Source organism: Anabrus simplex, chromosome 1 (assembly GCF_040414725.1).
Source record: "Anabrus simplex isolate iqAnaSimp1 chromosome 1, ASM4041472v1, whole genome shotgun sequence".
NCBI classification, from domain to species: Eukaryota; Metazoa; Arthropoda; class Insecta; order Orthoptera; family Tettigoniidae; genus Anabrus; species Anabrus simplex.
In genome coordinates, this window is record NC_090265.1 from 1,469,938,562 (window position 1) to 1,469,956,801 (window position 18,240).

At 38.7% G+C, this 18,240-nt stretch overlaps 1 protein-coding gene across 1 annotated transcript in view; it reads left to right on the top strand.

Moving 5' to 3' along the window:
* The window catches only part of LOC136879522 (zwei Ig domain protein zig-8), a 326,290-nt gene that overhangs the window by 25,304 nt on the left and 282,746 nt on the right, over positions 1–18,240 (top strand). The gene's annotated exons all lie outside the window — the stretch shown is intronic.

Consider the following 18,240-nt stretch of genomic DNA (forward strand, 5'->3'; position numbering starts at 1 on the left):
CCAGTCTTTCTCGTGCTTGCCGGCATGGCTCAATAAGTCTCGTGTAGGTTTCCTAACTCGTAGGAGCCTCGCCCGTTCAGTTGCAGTCCGTCCCGTGCGAAGTCCCAGTCTCCTATCTAGCAATCCCGTCTCCACATACACCAAGTCCAGCTGCTCACACACCCACTACATCCAGTCGTTCAAAGCCTTCACCCACCGTAGATGTATGTCCTACCATCCCACTGCGCCACTAACTATGATCATCACATTCTTAAACTTTCCCTTAGCTGCAGTCGTCAGTTCATACACCTCCCCCATTAAATAGTCTACCGACACCTTTCTTCTAAGATCATTTGTCCCTACATGAAGCACTAACACTTGCTCATCGTCGCTATCTTCCATTCACTGCTGAGACAGCTGTTCCTTTTTTTATTCCCGGATAACACTATACCTTTTTACCAGTCCTCCTTAAAATAACACCACTCCATCGTATCATCGAGTCACCGCTGATGAGAAAGTTTTGTGGTCGAATCAATTTCCTGATCTAGTTCACGTGTACGAATATAATTAGGTTCTGTTTTCTTGTTCTTTTTCGTGACGTTTTCTATCTGTGCTTTCACTGTGTTTTCGAATTCGGAAAGCTTCCGCCCTATATTCTCTATTTTCAAACCCCTCGCCTTGATTGCCTTCCTCATATTTTCCACAGTGTCACTCATTTTACAGAACCAAAGGTTTTCCGGACAATCTCTTTCTTCCCTTTAGCACAGTCGAAGTTGAACCACTTTAGGCACATCACACACTTGAATCCATTCTTCAGGTTCTTGCTACACGTTGAACACTTACTGTAATTGCCGTCGCTTCTGTGGGAGCCTGAATATCACACTCCGCTGCAGGTCCTTCATTCAACTCAACACCCCCAATAACCAATAAGGCACCTAAAACGTATGCCAATAACCACAAGTTACTAGATCCGGAAAGACGTCACTGTCTCGTGCAGCAGGGACTCACCCGCCAGTACCACATTTCTATCTTCGCCCGGCAAATTTCCTAGGCGCAACGCATGGTAATCAACTTCAGTTTAGAGCGCTGGGAAAAAAGTCCCTCCTCTTCAACAGCTCACTCAGTAAAAATTACCACTTCACAAATGTATCAGTTAGTTGAAAATCCATTTAAACACCTATTACTGTATTTCCGGATTGGGCATTTTACTTTATGTAATCCCTCATTAAAAGTCGAAATTCTCTTGAAGTAAGTCTTTTAACCAAACTAACAGGAGCAACGGAACCTTTATGAAGTTTATAATTTGTGATTAAGGATCAGAATTTTTCTTGATACTGGCCTCGTCCATGATGTTAAAAAATTCACAAACCATTCAGAGATATTCATTGCACTAGAAAGTCTGTCTCCATTCAAACTCCGTGTGCGGAATTTTGCATAGAAAACATCCGACATGGAGTGTAAATATTTGGCCTGTATTATCCAGATCCCGTTCAATACGCTGAGGGCAGACGTGTCTTGTGCAAATAACAGCGTGAATAATGAACACCAATGAAGTAGGGACAGTAACGAACCTTCCCCACTATGAGGGAGATATTCGGGCATCACTAATCAAAGCTGATTTAAACTACGCAATATGTGTACCACAAGGAGTACGGATATGTCCATAGTAAGTTCAGTGAGTATGAAGACCCAAGTATCTACAGCAAATACATCAAGGTGAATTTCCTAACTTCGTATAATGAGAAATACTTATATACTTCGGGTTTTATTTTTATATAGTTTGTAACTTATTTAGTCCAAAGTCATCTAAATAGAAAACGACACAGATTTTAATAATAATTTTAGTCGTACTAAGCCAGAAAAGTTGTAATTATTTCAGATTGAATTCAATCCCGTGAACGAAAAGGTATTTTGTCTGATATTTCTGCTTCTAAAGGGGGAAAACAAATTGTTATATATGTTAAGAAGTATTGGACATTAATGAGATATGGGCGTTCACGTACAAGTTCCACCAAAAGTCATCATTATCTATTTTTAACACTTATGCGTGTTGTACAAAGAAGTAATTACATCTTTGATGAGTATCTGTTTTATAATATTATAAGACTTTAGATATCCCGTCTACAAATATCAGAATTACATTAGTTGGTGCAAGGAGTCCTCCATTTATTCTTCTAATTCCACCTAGTCCTGATGGATAATATTGTGATACTAAACGTAGAAGTGAAGAGATTCATCAAGACGTACAAGCCATTTCCGAAGTCATAATAGTGGAAATTTTAGAGAATAAAAATGAAACGATCAGTGACCATTGAGCCCCAAGTGAGTTAAAAGTAACATCAATTTAGATTATTATTAATAGCGTTGCTACTATTTATATCGCCTTTAAAGATGCGAACATGCCGTAATTTGGCACCGAATACTTTTAACATCAGTGGATCTATCGAGCACTACGAAAGATCTTCGCAGAAAGGCGGGGTCGAACCCACCAACTTGAGGTCAGAAGACCAATATTTCTACCATCTGAGCTACTCTACCGTGATTATATCGTCCCTGTTCTGTCAAAACGGCGAACGTTACAATACTCTTCCTATGCATTATTTCCCTTAGGACTGGCCTCGCCTTCAAGCCATATATATTGATATGCAGTCCAACAGAACAATTTTCTTTGAGTTCATTTTTCTATGTGCGTGTGTAAAGGAAAATAAACTTTACTGTACCATACTGAAGGAATGTATGTTTGCATGGCATTTACCCACTCCTAGAGTGTATTTAAGGTTCATTTTCCTTTCCACACCGTCCTCCTCCTTATCCTGCATTACTAACAAATGGTTAGTTGACGACTTAGTTGTATTACTGTGGGTAAATTGATACGAACATGTAACTAATAATATCTGCCCTAACAGAATGCACTAGTTCCAAAATAATCTGCCCGGGGTTTCTAAATCGGAAACGGTAGAATGACTTGGATGGCTACTAAACGGAGGATTGCCAAAAGTAACTAATTTCTTGTATTGTGAACGCATGATGCATTGAAAGAAAATAATTTAGACGAAGTCTATTCGAATTTGAAATACCGATGGCTGTTCTCATGAGAAATTACAATACTCACTCTCGGTAAGAAATATGAATCAGATAACGAGAGAAAACCTTACATAAAATGAGCAGAACGCACCCGTCCTTTATGGGACGATGTCACTGACTTCTGTTTGAACCCATCGTTCACGTGTGACATGTAATCCTTATGTCACTGCATGAGGGTTCGGAGAGAGTGTTTTTACCCCAAGAACTGCACTGATGCCATCAAATTACCTGTCCGTCTACAATTTCCTATGTTCTCCACAGTCATTGGGTGCATACTATTAAGGCAGTATACGTTCCGATGCAAGTTAAAACGACCTCCACAAACACTAGTGTCCGGTCTGTGAATCACCAAACAGTTCTCTCCCGGTGGGTGCTCCAGAAAGCGCTCTTTGACATATACAATTGTAATCCGATAAGGAAATCATAATATTCAAATTGTTAACTATGAATTCATTCCGTACACTGAAGAGATAACGCTCTATCTCCAGCCAGGAACTTCGCTGCGGTGAATGTGATGCGATGAAGGGTGAGGAGGAAAGCGGCCGAGGACTGTAAAATGATCTGTCCCTGAATCAGTCTTAGTGCAGGAAAATGGAATACCACGGAAACCATTTTCAGGTTTCAGCCCTTCCACCTCCCGAATCTAGAGCTGCAAAGATAGACAAAATTAGCTGCTGTTAAGCCGAAGGCAACACTACTCGTGTTAATTAATTTTGTCTTAAGAGGTTCCATTTTACAGTTACGTTAAAGAATTAGAAAATTTACTACATATATACGTTAAACATTTAGGTACCTTCATATATACCTAAGTTAAAGTACTACAAGGGGCTGCCTGGCCGAGGCGGTAAAGGCGTGCTCGGTTTGCCCGGAAGGAGGTGGGTTCGAATCCCCGTCAGGAAGATGTAAAATTTAAGAAACAAGATTTCAACTTCCAGAGGTGCATATGGCCCTGAGGTTCACTCAGCCTACACCAAAAATGAGTACCAGGTTAATTCCTGGGGGCAAAGGCGGCCGGGCGTAGAGTTAACCACTCTACCCCATCACGTGCCGCGGTTAACAATGGTCGAAGCCTTTACCTTCCTCTCCTCCAAGGGCCTTCATGGCCTGTACAGAGGTGTCTTTGTCTAAAGTACTACCGGTACCGGTACTACTACCGTTCGGCTTTGGCAATTTACTTTACGTACGTCACACCGATGCAGGAAGTTCTTATGACAAAGATGAGATAGGAAAAAGCTAGGAGTGAGAAGGAAGTGACAGTGGCCTTACTTAAGGTACAGCTCCAGCATTTTCCTGGTGTGAAAATGGGAAACCACCGTAAACCGTATTCAGGGTTGCCGACAGTTGGGTTCGAACCCACTATCTCTCGTATGCAAACTGGTTACTACATGACCTAAACCGCGGGTTTCCTTGCTCGGTGTGTAGTGTTTTAAAATGGTAAAATATTAATGGAAATTGTACATTTTAATTCCAGTTCTACCAGATGTTTAAATAGCTTTCGAGCTTTCAGCGCTCATGACGATGTCCGGTCAACTGTAAAAGACAATTTGCTGAGGATAATTTTTGGTGTAGGGTACCTGTACCCAGCCCGACGTGCTTTCAGCACGGTCAGCAAGTCACAGACGATCAGTATGTCGGCTATCGGCTTCAAATCAATGAACTTACGCCATTAATATGATCACGTAAGCATGGTACCTTCTCTGGGCACACCTTTTTCTTCTTTTACAAGTCACTTTACGTCGCACCGACACAGAAAGGTCTTATGGCGACGATGGGATAGGAGAGGGCTAGGAGTAGGAAGGAAATGGCCATGGCCTTAATTAAGGCACAGCCCCAGCATTTGCCTGGTGTGAAAATGGGAAACCATGGAAACCATCTTCAGGGCTGCCGATAGTGGGGTTCGAACCCACTATCTCCCGATTACTGGGTACACCTAGCAACCATGTCTTTTATTTTGAATTGGCTTTTAGTCTTTTTAGCTATCTAGCCAGTAAATGACTGAACAGTTACCATTTACGTAATAAGTAAATTACATGTATTAATATACACATATAACTGATACCTCAGAAGATAGGATATTTTGTATTAATCTTGTAGGAGGAAATAAAATATGAAGAACAGTACTTGCAGCAAAATTTAAAACACGCATTCATTGGATTTCTGATATTTAGGGTTCTCTAGTGGCAGAAAATCGATACAATACAAATACAGTATTTGGTTAAATATAAAAAATGTACGTACAATTTAAATTATACATTTAAGTCACTATTTCTGAGAAATTTTGCTAAATTACATAGCGATGGCTTTCTTTAAAAACCTCGTAAGTCCGAATACTCTTCTATCCATTATATTCCTTAAGACTGGCTACGCCTCCCAGTCTCACATTTATATGCAGTCCAAAAGAATAATTTTCGTAATGTTCATTTTCCTCTGCCATTGTGTAAAGGAAATTGAACCTTAAATACATTATACTATAGGAGAGTGTAAATTTGCCATGCAATCAACATCCCTACAATACGGTACGGTAAGGTCCATTTTCCTTTAGAGAGTAGCAGAGGAAAATGAACACAGCGAAAATTATTCTGATGGACTGCGTACAAATATATGACCGGGAGGCGTGACCAGTCTTAAGGAATATAATGGATAGGGAGAGTATTCGGACTTACGAGGTTTTTAAAGAAAGCCATCGATATAATCCGTGGTTAAAAGGAGAAATTAAAACTCTGCCTGCATGTCGGAAGTAGAGTTCCGATTTTTATCAGTTTCCTGAACATCACTGTTCGTGCTGCCTCTGGAGTAAATGCATATCATCAGTTCCAACTGAAACTATTCTCCTGAGTAACTAATAATGTGGAAGAAACAAAGTGACTGATTATGGCTGTGTTGGTCACTTACTCTTTTAAAATGCACTGCACATGGTGTATTTATCGAACAAAGATATGTCGTAGTGAAAATCCCACTGCAGCACATTGGAGTTACATTCACGCGTGGGAAAATCCAATACTTAAATACGGTGGAGATGATCGGCATAATATCCAAGCCCGATTCTCATACATATTAGTGATATAAGTTGACTTCTGGTGGGTCTGATGCTGACGAACCAAGATTTTGTTCGAATATTGACTTGAAGTGCAGCATAAATATCGTCCTTTGTGAAGATCTTTTGTTGACCATTCCGTCGACCATTTATTGTGAGCATTCATATAGATAATGAGGTGGAAGACCTTGTAAGGAAAAAAAGCATGCCTTCTTAACGAGTAGGTCGGACACTAGAGAATGAGAGTATCTGCGAACGAAAGGTGGAAGCCACGGAGGGCATGAAATTTTAATACTCTCTGGGTCTGGAAAACGGAATACAGTCGCTGTTAGAAGAAAACGAGAGATGGCGGAAGAAAATCAAGTGGGAAATTCGACGGAGAGGAACCTGGAACATGTAAGTGGAAGCCACTCTAGCTCAACTTCGATTTCCATTGTCGTCAACACATGCTCCATTATTGAGAGTCCCCAGGTGTTCTCCTTTAAGTCGCCCCTTATGATATGGTGGCGATATCATGGTTGACAAGGCATGTAGCTTTAATCACAAACAGTGAGCTTTTTTCTACGACATATCTTTGTTCGATAAATACACCATGTGCAGTGCATTTTAAAAGAGTAAGTGACCAACACACCCATCATCAGTCACTTTGTTTCTTCCACATTATTAGTTACTCAGGAGAATAGTTTCTTGGAATTGATGATATACATTTACTTTAGTCACTAATAGTGCATGAAATGTTTCATCAGTAGAATAACTTGGTTATGAACATGGACATCCCAAAGTTTTCCGATTTTGACTATTGTTATTTACATGTAACTTATTGTATTATTCAAGTGTTATGTTTGTTATGATTGTTTACGTTTGTAACGTCATCCGTTGACAGTACAAGTGAGAAGTGCTCAGTGTACTGTATCGTGTGCTTTATTAATTAATTAATAAGGATATAATCTTTCTCGGTCATGTAGTCAAGAAGAACAACCAGAGCTTAACCTCACAAGTCTTCAGCGACTGACCCAAAGTGGGTGAGACTAGCTAGAAGAGACCTAAATTAACTATAAATTGACCCCAGTGATATCTACAACAGAGATAAATACAGCGTGATGATCAGAACACTGTGTAGGGCTGAAATATACTTATGAACGAAAAGACATTCACAGTACGAGGATGAGATAGTACCGTACTGGTCAAAGAAAGGAAACGAAATAATTTGGACATAAATAACACGAGAGGCCAAAAAGTGGACATAAATAATGGTGGTACTACGAGGGCTCCAGGTTTTATTTAAAAATAAAAAGTGGTCGAATTGACATGATCCTCACAAATTTATACATAATTATTTAGTGAACACAATGTATCGGTATCAGAGACAAGGCAACGATGAATGATTGAGATTGGCAGACTAAACATCAGATGCAGATGAGATATTATTCTATGTTTTCTTATTTAAAAGCATAATATACTAACAAAACGTCATTGTATCCTGTGATACACTCGATAAATGTGTAATATGCAAGGGAGAGAGGACTTTAATATTAGATATTCATATCGAGTTACTACTTTTTGGCTTTGACATGACTGTGTGTAATTGACATGGCATATGAAAAGTATGCTTATAATAAAATGAAATATAGTGTCAGCAGTCGCAAAACTATACCTCCCGCCTGCCGTAAAAGCAAATGCTAAGTATAGAATGTTCATTAGTTTAGAAGCTGATGTTTTTTTTTCTAAGATCTTCGTTTTCTGTAAGAATGTTTCAAACAGAGGGCAGTCATCATTTCTTCAAGTCGTTCCATGAAATTTTCCGTACAGACGCTGTTCTAGTTGACTGAAAAAACAGCTAGGAATATTGATACGTAATTACTAACTAAACATCAATAAGTTCTCCGATTAAAAACCGTCTAAATTAATATTTGTGTATAATTAACTAATTAATTAATAAATTAACTGTTGTGATGACAACCTCATTTCCATTGCGTGCTGTTGAGATACTAACAAGTAGATAATTATAAAGGCGGAAGGATATATGCAATACCTAGTTCAATTGAATGGATGAAAACCATAACGGTATAAGTGATATTAAAAAAAGAGTTAAGTGCAGGATGTAACTCCGGGAGGATGTATCCTTTTACCAGCGAAGAGATACAATTGATAGCGGTAATATTCTGCGCTCTAGTGATGGGTGGTATAACTACAAATAACATGCTTTATATGAGTGTTGAAGATGTTTAAATGCCTTTTTCTCTGAATGACCAAAATGCTACTTATACTTATGGTTTTCATCCATTCAATTGGTTGTAAATATGCAATTAACACTACAATGTATTTCTAGCGATACTACCTTAGGGAAGGTGACAGGGGAGAGAGCTATAGAGGAAGGTAAAGGACCCCTGGTGAACTGGAGTAGGGGAAATTAGGAATATCCAATAATGGCCAAGATAATTATCCGTCATAGGGCTGATTACGAAAGGTCTTTCATTTACTATGAAATTTATGACCTTGTGATACGTTCGTAATTTTTATGAACTCTAGATTTCTAACTCCTTGTTTCACGTCGCACTAACACAGTGAAGGTTTTCGGTGACGTAAGGGTATGAAACGACTGGGATTGGGAAGGAAGTGGCCGAAGCCTCATTTAAGGTACAGCCCCAGCACTTGCTGCTGTTAAGATTGGAAACAACGGAAAATCATCTTCAGGACTGCTGACGGTTGGATTCGAACCAACATCTCCCGAATGCAAACTCATGACTACGTGACACTAACAGCACGATCAACTCTCTTGGTGTGATCAGTTGAGATCTGAGTAGTCAATAGAGACATTAAACAAATTATTTATGTCTGCTGCATATGACATTAACTCAAGGAGGACGAGAAAGATCATTACTGGAAAAGGACAACCAAAAATCCAGTCTTATGAAATGAACAATATCAGCCTAAAACGTCTAGAAAGAAAAGACTTAGGAGTAATATTCGATAGTAAACTTGCCTTCAATATACACATAAATAACGCCGTAATTATGGCCTAGAGAAACCTAGGATTTCTAATGAAAAACATAAACAAATTCAAAAAACTCAAAGCCATTATACAAGTATACAATTCACTAGTTAGAACAGTAATAGAATATGTATCGATAGTCTGCAATCCGTCACGCAATCTATATATATATAAAGTAACTTGTCCTGACTGACTGACTGATTCATCATCGCCGAGCCAAAACTACTTGACATAAAGAAATGAAATTTTGAGGATACATTCATAATAAGATGTAGGTGCTCGCTAAGAGAGGATTTTTGGATATTCCGTCTCTAAGGGGGTGAAAAAGGGGGTGAAATTTTAAAATGAGTGTATCTATATCTCAACACTTTAAAGGTTTACAGATGTAAGAATTGGTATTTAGAATCTCCTTTAAAAATAAGGAAACACGTATTTTTTTGTTTTCGGAAAATTCCAATGGGAGGGGTGAAAAAGGGTGAAATATTGGTTGAATGCCTTTAATGAGGATACCGGTACTTATATCTCAGAAACTGAACATATTACAGACCTGAAAATTGGTACTTTTGATCTCTTTTAAAAATAAAGAAACACGTATTTTTTTTATTTTTGGAAAATCGAATTAATGGGAGGGTGAAATGGGGGGTGAATTTTAAAATTAGTGTATCTATATCTCAAAACTTTGAAAGTTTACAGATGTAAAAATTGGTATTTAGAATCTTCATTCAAAATAAAGAAACACGTATTTTTTTGTTTTCCGAAAATCGCAATAGGCAGGGTGAAAAGGGGTGCAAAATTGTTTGAGTGAATTTAATGAGGATACTTATATCTCAGAAAATGAAGATATTACAGACCTAAAAATTGGTGTCTGGGAGCTCCTTTAAAAATAAAGAAACGTGTATATTTTTGTTTTCGGAAAATCCAATTAATGGGGGTGAAAAGGGGGGTGAATTTTTAAAATGAGTGTATCTATATCTCAAAACTTTTAAAGTTTATAGATGTAAAAATTGGTCTTTAGCATATCCTTTAAAAATAAGGAAACACGTATTATTTTGTTTTCGGAAAATCCCAATAGGAAGGGTGGAAAAGGGTGAAAAAGGGGTTGAATGCCTTAAATGAGGCTACTTATATTTCAGAACATGAAGATATTACAGACCTGAAAATTGGCGTTCGAGATCTCCTTTAAAAATAAAGAAACACGTATTTTTTGGTTTTGGAATATCCAATTAATAGGGGGTGAAAAGGGGGTGAATTTTTAAAATGAGTATATCTATACATCAAAACTTCTAAAGTTTATAGATGTAATAATTTGTACTTAGAATCTCCTTTAAAAATAAAGAAAAATGTATTTTTTGTTTTCGGGAATGCCACTTGGGTGGAGGGGGTAGTTAATAATGACTGAAAATGGTGTTGAATTCTTTTAATTAGGCTACTGATATCTCAAAAATGAAGATGTTACAGACGTGAAATGTGATATTTGGAATCTGCTTTAAAAGTAAAGAAACACGTATTCTCGGAAAATCAAATGAGGGGGGGGGGGTTAAAGAATAGAAAAATTAATTGACTTATTTTTATGAGATTACATAAGCTAATAAAAACTAAAATTGTTACAGACGTGAAAATTGGTATTTGGATCTCCTTTTAAAACAAAGGAAAACGCGTTTTTGGGGGGAAACCATCTTGGGGTGTGTGGGGGGGGGGAGTGAAGAGGAATTGAATTCCTTTCGTGAGGACACATAAATCTAAAACTGAAGAAGTTAGAGTCGTGATATTTGGTATTTAGAAAACCCTTTACTATTAAAGAAACAAGTATTTTTTGCCGGAAAATTCACTTAGGGGGGAGGGGGAGGAGTTTGAAAGGAAGTGAAAAAAGTGAATTATTTTTATGGGTATACTTATATCTCAAAACTGAAGGTAATAGACGTGACCACATTGGTGTTTGGAATCTCCTTTAAACATAAAGAAGCACGCCATCTTTTCATTCTTTTTTTTTGGGGGGGGGGTAAATAAACTTAACGGCGGTGGGGTGTAAAAGGAGGGGAGACCAATTGATTTTACTGTTCGCAATGTACTTACAAGGAGCCTCCGTTGCTCAGGCAGCAGCGCGCCGGCCTCTCACAGCTGGGTTCCGTGGTTTAAATCCCGGTCACTCCATGTGACATTCGTGCTGGACAAAAAGGAGGCGGGACAGGTTTTTCTCCGAATACTCCGGTTTTCCCTGTCATCATTCACTCCAGCAACACTGTCCAATATCAGTTCATTTCATTTGTCATTTATTAATCATTGCCCCAGAGAAGTGCGACAGGCTTCGGCAGCCGGAACAATTCCTATTGTCGCCGCTAGACGGGGGCTTTATTCATTCCATTCCTGACCCTGTCGAATGACTGGAAACAGGCTATAGATTTTCGATGAACTTATTCTGATCATAAACCGATCATTTCTAACCTTTCCTGGGTTCATTTTCAAGAACCATCTTTTCCTTCGGAGAACGTTCTTGGATTACAGTAGATTCTGCTGGCATATAAATAAAAATTTAAACTAATTTGAAATAAACGATAGGAAAGAGATTGACCGTTCGTTCACCTCTATAATAAGGTCAATAATGCACGGAAGTATGTCATTCGTATCGCCAGAAATCCCGCACATTTGCCTACGCGCGACGATGGTGCTGGTCACATTGTCAACAATGACAATGGCAGCGGGTGTAAGTTACCGCCAAGTAGCGGTCTTGCATCTTGCTGTGGGGTCCAGAACATCTATAATAATAATAATAATAATAATAATAATAATAATAATAATAATAATAATAATAATAATAATAATAATAATAATAATGATAATGATAATAATAATAATAATAATAATAATAATAATAATAATAATAATAATAATAATAATAATAATAATAATGTTGTGGACCGTCGTCAAATGTGCGGACCGCGCTGGAAACGGGTCCTGGACTGCTAATGACTAAGAATGCAGTCCGGCCGCGGGTTCAGTACCGCCAAGGCATCCAGGACGACACCACGCCGGATCTCCTGAACGATTTGATCCATATTTAAAATGCTTATAGGAAAAGATGGCAAAGATTTAGGGACCCAACTGACCGGGTAGAATATCTGGACCTAGCCCGGGAAGTACGAAACCGATTGCTGGAAAGAAAGATTGAAAAATGGGAGGAAACTTGCCGTAATCTATTAGAAAACGAGTCAGATCTCGAATTTTGGTGGATTCTCGCAGAAAACGAGTCAGATCGCGAATTTCGGCATTCAACAATAAGCATTCAATTACAAATTTCGGTATAACACCGTAGCGAAGCACGGGTATATTGCTAGTAAATATATAAAGGAAGTAGAAAATGCTCAAGCTAAATTTCTAAGATATTTGTATTACTGTATCTCTAAAATTATTCCAAAATATGTGGCATATAATAACTTAATAACAAATTTTGCGAAGGGTAAGTGGTATTATATGAGAACATTAACGAGTGTAAAATACCGGCATTGAATTCTTAAAGGTAAAGCAGATAACCGGGAGTTACTGCAACAAATAAACCTGTATGAACCGTTTGGAAGTAACATAAATAATTGAACTTTCTTTATTAAAATGTCATGCATAAATCACCATATAAATTCACAATAAAATAAAATATGTCAGTCAATTAATAAAATGTCAAATGTGCACATATTTCACGAGGAGAGTGTCTTCTTAAGGCCAGTCATAAGGGAACTCACACAGAGAGAAGACATAAATTAAATAGAGTAAAATACCTGTGTACCATGAGTAGTACTTAGATTAATTTAAATTAAATTGTATATTTTAGGATAAATTAAAGTATAAATTTTAAACTCACAATTGCCACAGCCCATAGTCCATAAATTCACTAGTGTCCAAAAGTTAAGCATAATCACTGAACGAGGCCATACCGCCTGATAGGATTGTCAGACTCCTCATCCTAGGCGGTGACTACTGTACTTCTTCAGGAAACAGAACTCGGAAGGCGACCCATCGCCTATGCGTCTAGGACATTATCGGCTCAAAAGGCCATATATTCCATCTATGAACTTGAGGGTTTGGCAGTTTTATTTACACTAGGGAAGTTCCGACTCTATCTGGAACATGTCAAGTTCGACCTAGAAACAGATAACCAAGCCTTAAGTTGGGTATTAGCTCGGCGGCGTCGTACTGGTCGTATAGCCCGTTGGGCCATCAGGATTTCCGCTTTGATGTGAGGCATATCAGAGGATCTGAAAATGTTGTGGCGGATGGACTAAGCTGCATGTTTTCTCATGATGTGGAGACCACCGAACAGGAATATAGTGCTTCTCTTTCCACGCCCATACCTTCGGCCGTGAATTCCATTCTAACTGATGCCCCCATGTTGTTTCGGGATATTGAAAAATATCAACGAGAACATCCTGTGCTGGCCCCTATTATTGAAACCCTTCCTTCTGGGAAACACGTCGTCCCTTATGTATTGAGAAACGGGGTTTTCTGTTGCCCGACGAGGCATGATCAAAAGATTAAAGTAATCGTTCCAGCTGTTCTTGTACGACGATCTTCAAGTACTATCATGATACCCCATCAGGGGGGCATTTAGGCATCTTCATAACTCGAGAAAAGATCCGAGAGATGTTCATTTTGAAAGGTATGGACGGCGAAATTCGAGAACTAGTAAAAGCTTGTGAATCTTGCTTGCTTAATAAGCCAACCTTGTCCACCAAGCGTCGTGCCCCATGGAGCGCCTATATATAGACTACGTCGGACCCTCCCCCCAATCAAAAGGGTACGCCAATAAATTCATTCTGGTGTGTGGTGTGTGTAGATGGTTTCACTAGATTTTCCTGGTTATTTCTGACTAAGCTGGCAACCGCCCAGTCCAGCATTTATTGTTTAAATGAGATATTTGCGTCTTTTGGCCCCTGTCAATAAATAGTTTCTGATAATGCTAAGGCATTCACATCCAATTTATTCCGTAAATTCTGTTTTGACCTATCTATATCACATGTAACTACTTCGGCTTATTACTCCCAACCATCTCTGGCTGAGCGGGTCAATCGTAATCTTAGATCTGCTCTAACTGCGTTTCATCATGAAGATCCTTCCAGGTGGGATACGTTGGCCTTCGCTCTAAATTCGGCGGTGCATGAATCCCACAATTTCGCACCAGCTTCTCTTATGCTTAAATTTGTTCCTAACACGCCGCTATCTAACCTTTGGTCACTTAATGATTTATTACCAGAGACAATAAATCCCGATAATATTAGAGATCTATGGAAGAAGGCTAAAGCCAATCTTAAAGCTCCCCATGAAATGGTTAGGGAAAGATACGATCGTGGACGGAGGCCCACCAATTTAAAAGTTGGAGATCAAGTCACGGTTAGGTATTTTGTTCTTGCGGGAAAGTTTGCCCCCAGATTTCATGGGCCGTGCGTTATATTTGATTTTATGACATCAGTTACATTATTGGTAAAGTAATCCAGCCACAGAGAGAATCCTTAGAGTTCACCTCTCTCAGGTGAAACCTGTGCAATTTCATTGTTTACTTTAGCCATCAACATATAGCAGGAGTTGAAGGTTACGTTTATTTAATTTAAGGCCTTCTGCCCCAATTGTTTTATTAAATTCTGTACATGACCTGTTATGTACGATCATCCCCTCCGTTTTCCCTACTGTCAAATCCCTGGTGGCCATTACCTAGCCTCCGTCTCCTGCATCCACTCATTATTGGCACCCACTCACCTTTCACACCGCCCGCCTCTCCGCCTCGCCAATAAAGGTCGTACTGTCCAATCTCCAGCAACAACACTTCTCTGTCGCCAAGATCATACTGTTTCAGTGCCCTCTTAGCCATCAGCTATCGTACCGTAACATCTAGCGAGGGATACAAGAGTGGAGAACGGGCCCACTTCGCTCTAGTGAGGCCTCCTTCTGATCGGCGCGCCGGAATCCATCTTCCCGGCAAAGGCTGAAGTGCGGTAACCTTACCGCCAACACATTTGGGGAACGCAAATATACATACAATCTGCGGCGATCATCACCACAACTACCCATCTCATAGTAGCGGGAGATGTGTATCTGAGGGTACTTGGGGGGTCCGGGCGACCTCACCTGGGTATCGGCAGCGGCGGCAGGTCTTGCCGTCAAATCTATCAGCATATATTTATCTTCAACGAACACAAGGACACTTTAAATCTGGATCTACAAATCTTTCTACAAACCTACTTTCGGAAGGAGGACTAAGAATTTTTTCCAACTGAAAATGTAAATTCTTCTATGTAACACCAAGGAAGGATATTTCGGTGAGGGGACGTCTGTACCGAGAGGTACACCTCAACTCCACTCATTCAAAATAAGCGCCTTATTAAACTCATCTATCAAACAAAAGGTAAAACTGATACTATATGAAGTTGGAATTTTAATAAGAAAATGTCACTGCTGAAATATTAAGTAATTTTGTTATTGTGAAGTTTCCTAAACTGATTGAATTTCTCCTTGTTTTGTTTGCCATACACCAAGAATTTGGACATTTTCCACAGATGTCACTACAAAAAAACTCTGGTGCAAGGTGGAAGAACGTATCACTTAAAGAAGTTTCGTATTCTTAGGTTTTCCATAACTGAATCTATGTTCATTTATTTTTGGGTTGGCAACACTTCTTTTTCTTTCCGCCAGTTTTGAACCTAGCCAATCAGGAATTTTGTAATTAATTTTCAATCAATCCCGCATTTCTTGTTCACTTTGAATTTGCCAATAATTTTGAGAGGGTGTGACCGGTTTAGTCTTCAGTTCTCTCGAACCTTCCTTGAGGGTGTATAAGTTGCGGCTTTTTGTGTTCCCTTGTCAATTGATCGCCGTATTTCTAAGTGTGTGTGTTAAGGTAGGAGGCGTGGCGCCTCTTTCTTCGGCCGGCAGAACGTCTACAAGGTAATGGCTATATAAATTCTCATTTCTGTAGCTACCTTCGCAGCTTTATCCGAGGGGTAGGTCCGAATCTTTAACCATGTAAAAAACGATTCTAAAATGTAAATTATTTTTCGGTTAATGTAAACATTTCATAAAGTTTTAACTGTAAATCGGGGATAGAGAGTGAGTTACCCTCTCGAGCTCCCCTTCGTCTTGGTTTGAGGTGACTACGATTTAGCAACCTTTTTCTCTGTAAAATTTAAAAGTGATTTCCATGCGAGCCCCTATTTCATAGGCCGAGAGCCCTGTAGGTTTTAACTTTTCATTATCTGCGAACGCTGTGTACGTCTCCGTTCAGTTTGTGTTCGGGCTATTTATTTAAGTTGTTCTTTTCCGCAAAGGCCCAGTAGGTTGGGTACTAGATACCTCTGTGTAATACTGTGTCTATTTTTAATTCTTGCCTTGAGAGAACAGAGAGTGTTCGATTTTTATGTAATGTTGCTTCGTGTAGGCTGGAATAAACTGAGAGCCTGTTAGCTCTTTTCAAGTTTTGTAATAGTAAAGTGTGTCTCTGGAAGGCTAGGTATTGTACATTTTGGGAACAAGTGCTCTTGAATTAGAGGTTTCCTGCCCTTGCCTAAATAATACCACATTCAATTTTAAATTTGTAGCCTGGGGGCTTGTAGCTCAGAATTTTTAAGGTCTGAATCTTGAATTTTCCAATTTTTGAAATTGTCATTGTACCTGTAACCTCATGTTGTTCACTCAGTGAAAATATTGTTAAGTTTGCGATTTCAAGAGAAATATAACCTATGTTAAAGTTTTAAATTATATTTTGATGTAGTAGTTAGATCCATTCAACACCCGCACCTTCTTCCACCTCCTTCTGTTCCACGGATAATCCCCGTAACAAAAATAATTATTTTCTAAATTCTGCTTCCACAACCGGAAGCTTCTACGTGAACAGCATACCAAAAATCTAGGTATACAGAAATGATTTTTTAATAACACCTGAGTAGTTTTTATTAACATAACCAATTCCATTTTCACCTGAGTTGGAATTGGTTGAACTGGAAGTGATTGTCTTCAGACGATGAACGTATTAATGACGACAATATAAAAGTAAGTAGCCTCATATACAGTCAAGTACAACATTGTCGCACTATTTTAAATATCTATAATAATAAAAGGAAGTGTTTGTTTGTGCTGTGTGTGTGTTTGTGCGCGATGCCCAACAACATTTACAGCACGCAGGAATCAGAAATATTGAACATAGGTAGATGGAAGGGTGTAAGAATGCACGTCGAAGCCGGATTTTTCATTTTCGCTTTCATTGGTGAGTTATGAACGAAAAACCACCTGAAAACGTGTGTTGGGACATGACAATCCAATGTGCTGTCATCAATATTGAGAGCATAGATTCACTGTCGCTGAGCAACGTACTTAAGATAGGTAATTCAAGTCAAGGAGCCATTTTAAGAACATGGGGTAGAGTGCCATTTTCTCTTCCAGATACCATATTCAGTCACTCCGTGATATCCAGAATTTTTTATCTGCCTGTGTGCAATTCGCGGCCAAAACCACGGAACGGAGGGATCTAAAGATATGTTTTCACAACGACATGAAGCATATAGGTAAACAAACGCTTATTTTCTGTGAAGCTACCGTAGACAGGACCTGCAGATGTTGCTTTGTTCTGGAATATGGTGTTTGAGAAAGCGTAAATAGTGAAAATACATAAATAAGGCTATGGTAAATAAAGGAATAAATAAATAAATAAATAAATAAATAAATAAATAAATAAATAAATAAATAAATAAATAAATAAATAAATAAATAAATAAGGCGATTCGTGTTGCGGTTCATTAAAAGGACGTGTTAATGGATTACAATAGAATATAATGATAGCAGTGAAAAACATATTGAACAATAATAACCATATTAAATCAATAATACCGTTGAGATTAGTAGCTTATGACTGAGCAACCAACGTAAAATCCTTCAGCTGTATGTCGAACTGATTAGCCCAAACAGTAAAAGCGATATTTCAGTGTGCTCAGGTACGAAGCCTCAAGGCGGTAGATTTATTAGCACCTAAACAGCTGCGGGACAAAATTACGTCACCTCGGGTTTACGAAAAAAATTTAAAAGAAGTTATCTATATTTTACAAAGTAACGACCATGTATCTGTGCATTGAATATTTTCGTGAAATTTTCGGACAGTTATCCGTCTCAGGTGTAATAATGA